At 38.8% G+C, this 6,184-nt stretch overlaps 1 long non-coding RNA gene across 1 annotated transcript in view; it reads left to right on the top strand.

The window, feature by feature from the left end:
- The window catches only part of LOC116034707, a 20,872-nt gene extending 14,953 nt beyond the window's left edge, over positions 1-5,919 (top strand). Inside the window, exon 3 of the long non-coding RNA XR_004101185.2 lies at positions 5,482-5,919. This is a non-coding gene — a long non-coding RNA (uncharacterized LOC116034707). The remainder of the gene's footprint in view (positions 1-5,481) is intronic.
- The last annotated feature ends 265 nt before the right edge of the window (positions 5,920-6,184 follow it).

Here is a 6,184-nt window from a genome sequence, read left to right as displayed (position 1 = left end):
ATGTGATTGGCCAGTGTTCAGATGAGAGACAAACCAGTGGGCCAATCATGTGATCTCTCTCCTCTCTGTGGGCCAGTCAGTCAAAGTGTTTTTTGATCAAGCACAACAAAACATGCAAGAATTAAATCCCCATTTTAATACCATGGATATAGTGCCACTCAGCCAGACATGCCAAAACACTTATTTATGAACTTCAATATCCAATGGAAAATAATCTCAAAATGTGGTGTCATAAAAAAATACATAGTTTCAAGCCGGAAAACGGAGTTTATTTCACAGCCAAAACAAAATACTTTCACCCAGGAAACTCTCGTTGGTTCCTCTGGAGAGTTTTAACCATGATCTTTTTCCTAAACTTAACTAACCGTTTTGGTGCCAGTCATGACCAGTTGAATGACGAATGCCGTGCAACCAGTAACAAGTAACATAGCTCAAACACAGCGTTTGTGATTCGACTGCTCATGACTGTTATCCAAGATGGCGGCCGCATGTCAACATTAACACTACTGTCTTTATATCTATCTTTCTGTCTGTCTGTCTGTACACTTACAAAGTTCTCAATGCTTCGGTTTGCATGTAGGGACCCTCATTATGCTACCGTTTAAGTGTGGTGCTATTTCGAGCCTTGTTAGTGGTATCAAATAGTGATTTTCCCTGTGCCCCGAAAGCTAGCGTTAGCAGCTAACCCCCCCGGTTTGCGGTAGCTTGTTTCAAGCTAGAGACACATTCGATTAGCATGAAAACATTTCCCAGAGAACGTTTGACTTGGTACACATATGTTAATAACCCCTCGGTTCAATTTGCCCCGGAATTGTCCTTTAACTGTCATCGCCGCATTACGCTAACTTTTTCTATAAAATAAATACTTCTATTTTAGGTATATAACATATGGTCTATTGGTGAAGTAGCATTGAGCACTTTGAGGGGGGGGGGATACATTTTCTCCTCACCCGGGATAAAAAATAATTCAGCACAGGCAGGGTTATGTAGACCAGAAAGGGGGGAATCTGATGCAATAAGGTGAGGTTACACATTGATGGATCGCTAATAAAGTATGTTCACAAACGTACATGAAAGCAAATGCACAGGCAAATAAAACTAACGATCAACTATGAAACATGAAAAAACACAACACGGTGAGTGACACAACACCCAGCTATGTGCTGTGTAATGTCTCCTTGCAGAACTTTAATAAGCTTTGATATAAGTTACTATTGATTTTTGCTGCAGTTTGAGACGTCTTAAAAACTGATGTCATGATTCATTTCATTTTCAGTCAATTAGTAGGGCTTTTAGAAGGTGCAAAGGCAGTTTAAGGTCGTGCAGTTACGTTTGTCCTTTTTTAACAGTAAGTGCAAAAATTAGTAAGACTAATTAAAGTTATTTATTTACTTACACAATGCAGGGACTGTAGCTTCTGAGGTATGTGCGTCATTTGGTTTGTGTTTTTTACTTATGGGTATGAAGAAAGTCAGTCACTTTGGCAGTTAAAAATGAACCCTGGGAGACTGCAGAGATGTGTCCTGAAATAATGACAATGGAAACGTGGAGACAGCGGCGTTCTTAGTCATACAGTCTAGCTGTGGATCCCAACTGCTGCCTTTAATTTCAGCCATCAAATTAGGGTGTGATTTTTGACTCTGAAAACCGGATAAATGTAATTATCGACCTAGTAGGATAGAAAAGCAGCAGGACTCTGTGTCTCGTCGTCCGTAATTAAAAACCACTGCTATGCTGATCTAGTGGAGCAGCACGCCACTCAGAGCCAAAGCCGGCTTATCACATAATCTTCAGTAACAAATATGACAAAGGCAAGGTACCTCACACTTCGTCAAAGAGCTGGCTGGCCCTGGAAATTGAAGCATGAATGAACCATGGAGACCAAAACTTTGAATTCAATACTATGGCTATTGCATTCAGGGAAAGAAATTGCCAGCCGTAAAACTCAATGAATTGTCCAACAAATTGTTTCGTAAAGAAATAGTTCAACATTTTGTAAAATATGCTTATTTTATTTTTTGAGAGAGGAGCGATTAGCTTGGGTTAGCAAAAAGACTGGAATCAAGCGGAAATGGCTATCTTAGGTCATTCCAAAGTTGAGCAATACTGCCGATACTTTAAAAGCTCACTAATGAACACATTGCATCTCTTTTGTTAAATATGTACACAAACCAAAACGTGAAAATTACAAGTTGTGGTTTCAAAAGGAGTTACGTGCTGTAATTACTTCTTGCCGATCAGCGATCGGTCACAGTGATTTCCAGGGGGGTATTGCACAAAAGCAGAATATATAAATCCAGGATAACTGATAAAGCGAGGCTTGACCTAGTCTAATCTGAGCATCCTGGCTTGGTGCGTTGCACGAAGGCCAAGCCAGGTTGAGGAGGAGCGACTAGGTCGAGCCAGGCTGAAGTAATTTGGATAGATGGACGTTCACGACTTTCCTTAACAGACCACAAGGTCGATCACAGATTTCCTGATGCTAAAATGGAGAATACCCATTGTGTATTCTTTACACAGAGTGAGCAGCAGCTTCATTATGACATATGAATTATGACAACGTGAAACACATTATTTGTAAAAAAGAAACACGGCCGCTGTAATGAAACAGCGAGAGAAAGCGTGGCAGACGATCATGGACCGACTGAATGCGTAAGTAGCCTACAAATATACATTTACTAACCACTGCTCTGAATTGAAACTGCCATACCATTCAAGGAGTTAGGCTAATTATTTGCACAAATGAGCAGTTGTACTCTTTGCCTTAAAGTGAGCAGAAGACTAATGTTACACAGGATATGTACCATGAAGATCAATTACAACCACTAATCTATGGTACAATGCTGTGAAGCGTATCTCTCTCTCTCTCTCTCTCTCTGTCTCTCTCTCTCGTATGGGCTACAAAATAAATTACCTTAGTAACATATTTACTCCCACTGCTCGCTTTTCAGGCAAAGTGTTTGTGGAAATAATTAGCCTAACTCCTTAAATGGTTTAATTTAAGAGCAGTAGTTCGTAAATGTATATTTTTAGACATATCATTCAGTCCGTCCGCTTCTGCCACGCTTTTTCTCACTTTTATTTATTTTTTTTTTTACAGAGGCAGAGTTTCCTTCTTTACATATTATATGCTTTGCTTCCTAGTAGGCCTATATGGACATAGAAAAGAAAGACACTGAAGAAATTAGACTCTGAAATCTAGAAACTGTAAAGATAATTAAGTGATACATTTAATGCACACTGTAAACATGAATGTAACAGAGTGTATTCATCTGTTATTTTCCCCCAGCAAAATATAAGGTAAACAACCATTGTGGTGTCCTCTCCCTGTTGTTACATGAATGCCCAGTATGTACAGTAGCCTCAACTATATAGTTACTGGTCCAGTAACTATATAGTATAACTATAGACTATAATTAGGGAGGATTGTACAATTATAAAAACCTATAATAATTGTTCAATCCTCCCAAATGGTCTCAGTTCACTGGAGAGAACACACATTATGTGCTAAGAATGCCAAATTAAATGCACATGGAAGAGGAACATACATGGTCCTTTGTTAAAGAATACTAAAAGAAATAAATCAACTAAAATAATTAAAGGTGTATTTGTCCCTGACCAGTCTGCCATTGTTAGAACCACTAACACGTGTATAGCACTTTATATATTGTCCTTCATAACTGACTTAATTTAAAACACATTTGCAACAGTATCAGCCTTTTCTAATTATCTCAACAACAATGTAATATATTCATCACAACAATATGAATAGCAGTCTTCATACAGCAATATAACAGTAACAATGACTGTCACATGAATAATTATAAAAATAATGGTCACAACTTTAAATAATAACAGTACTTAAATGAACAGCAATATGCACCTGTTGTATTTTAATGCAGGTTGATGACAAGAAGGTAAAACCACTGCTGAGTGAACAGAAAAGCCTCCAGGATTTATAAATCCTGGCTGTTAGCCTGGTCGGGACCAGGCTAGCTGCACAGAATATATCTCCATGGTAATTTAGGTGCCTCTGCTTTTGTGCAACCAATTCAAGGCTAAATTCATCCAGGATAACTGGAATATCCCAGCTTAATCCCTTATCCTGGTTTTGTGCAATAGCTCCCTGGAGTTCTTATGGTCACATAGTGTTTGCCAGGCAACCAGTGAAGTAAATGTCCCTATAAATCTGAATAATCCATAGACCTTTCTGTCAACCATTTACCTATGAAAGCTGTCCAAAATAACAGGCGCACCGTTTCTTGGGAGACAAGTCATTTCAAATGTCATGTTTACTTAATTTCCTTAGAGTTGATTGACAGAAAATCAATCAATCAACAATTTTTATCCATTAATCGTATCCTAAGTCATTAATAAGTCAGTCATTTATTGAGCAAAAATGCCAAACAGTTGCTAGTTCCAGCTTCTAGTCCCAGTCTCATTGTAAATCGCATATCTTTGGGTTTTTGGACTGTTGGTCCCAAAAAAGAAAAAGGTTATTGCAAGACATTACCTCAAGCTCTGGTAAATTGTGATGGCCACTTTCTGACATTTAACAGACTAGTAAGCAATTAATATAATATTAATAATAAATAATAGATTCATCTGAAAAGTAATGAATAAATAATTGAATAATTAATCAATACGGAGTATAATCATTAGTTGCAGCCAAATTCGATTCATTCATTATTTGATTGATTTGAATCATTAAAAAGGGATGGCAGCAGAAATCTCAGGTGGCACATGTCTGAGCAAATCAAACCAAGACTTTCTGCATGGCTGAACTGGTCTAGTAGTGTTTTAATTAACTATTTTATTGCAGCCCTTCCACTCTTACTTAAGTTATTCATTTCCTATGTTTTCTGCAGGAAACTGATATGACCTGTTGTGTTCAATCAAAAGGTGAAAGCAGGGCTTGACATTAACTTTTTGAGGCACTTGTCCTTTGGACAAGTACATTTACGTTTCACTTGTCCATGCACAAAAGTCACTTGTCCAGGTAAAGATTTATCATTTTATAAAAAAAAAAAAATTGTTTTGCTAATGCAGAATTCCAACAAACCGTTGAAAGCATCCAAACACAATCAACATTAATAAAATTCACTTGAAACAGTAGAAACAAACATGTCCCAAGAATAGATTTCCCCTTCAACAAGAAAAAAGGATCTCCAGACTCTATAATACAAAGTAATTCTTTGCACGCCGGTGTAGTGTATCACCAGAGGTAGTGGTGACTTGAACTTGAACTTATACTATATCTAAAATAATTTTGTAGACATAACAATGGATTTTGTCACTAAATGTTGGTGTTAACTTTTTTTTTTTTTTTTTTTTTTCTACAATTTCACTTTCTACCCGACTGAGGCTGATTTACCAAGGGATCCTTTAAAAGGTGTAGCTACTTTACAGTTGATTATTAGCTGATATTTAATCCGGCAAGTCGCAGAGCTGAGGTTTTACGATAACTGACGGACAAACGAGCAGTGGAGTAGTAACGTTACGAGGCAGAGAGCCAGTCGCTAAATAAGTCAAATTAACTTCATGCTTCATCCACGCAAAGCATGTTGCTATCTCCACGAGTGACAGCTTTTTTCAGCTCGTTTTCTGTGAACGATGTGGCGACGGGGTAACGTTAAGGTGGAGTTAGCAAGCTAATGTTAGCCAACTAACACCGGCTGGCTGGCTTGCTCGTTCCGCCGTGTTTTTATGCTGCATCGGTTACAGAGAATGAGCTGAACAGCGGGCTGGGTCTGACGTTAGCTGTCCGCTGACCCACTGCCGCTGGGTCTAACGTTAGCGGTCCGCTGACCCGCTGCCGCTGGTTCTAACGTTAGCGGTCCGCTGATCCGCTGCCGCTAGGTCTAACGTTAGCCGCCCGCTGCCCCGGATTGTGGGGAAAGAAATGTATTTGTTTCAAATCAGTAACATAGATGTAATGAGTGAAGTGAAGTAACATGGTATTTTATTTTGTTTGAGTTTTAACTTGTCCAGTTCTCTTCCACTTGCCCTACAAAAAAATCCATTTGACAAGCGGACAAGCCTTAATGTCGAGCCCTGGTGAAAGAATGGGAATATTAATACGTGTAGCGAGTCAACTGGCTGATGAACACGGGGGGAATGTCAGTGGTCGCACCATGTCAGGTGGCTGCACAGTATTGTGAGCTACTGGTAGAGATGCTCTTAT

The sequence above is a fragment of the Sander lucioperca genome, chromosome 14 (assembly GCF_008315115.2).
Source record: "Sander lucioperca isolate FBNREF2018 chromosome 14, SLUC_FBN_1.2, whole genome shotgun sequence".
In the NCBI taxonomy this organism is placed as follows: Eukaryota; Metazoa; Chordata; class Actinopteri; order Perciformes; family Percidae; genus Sander; species Sander lucioperca.
This window is presented reverse-complemented; position numbering and strand designations above follow the sequence as displayed.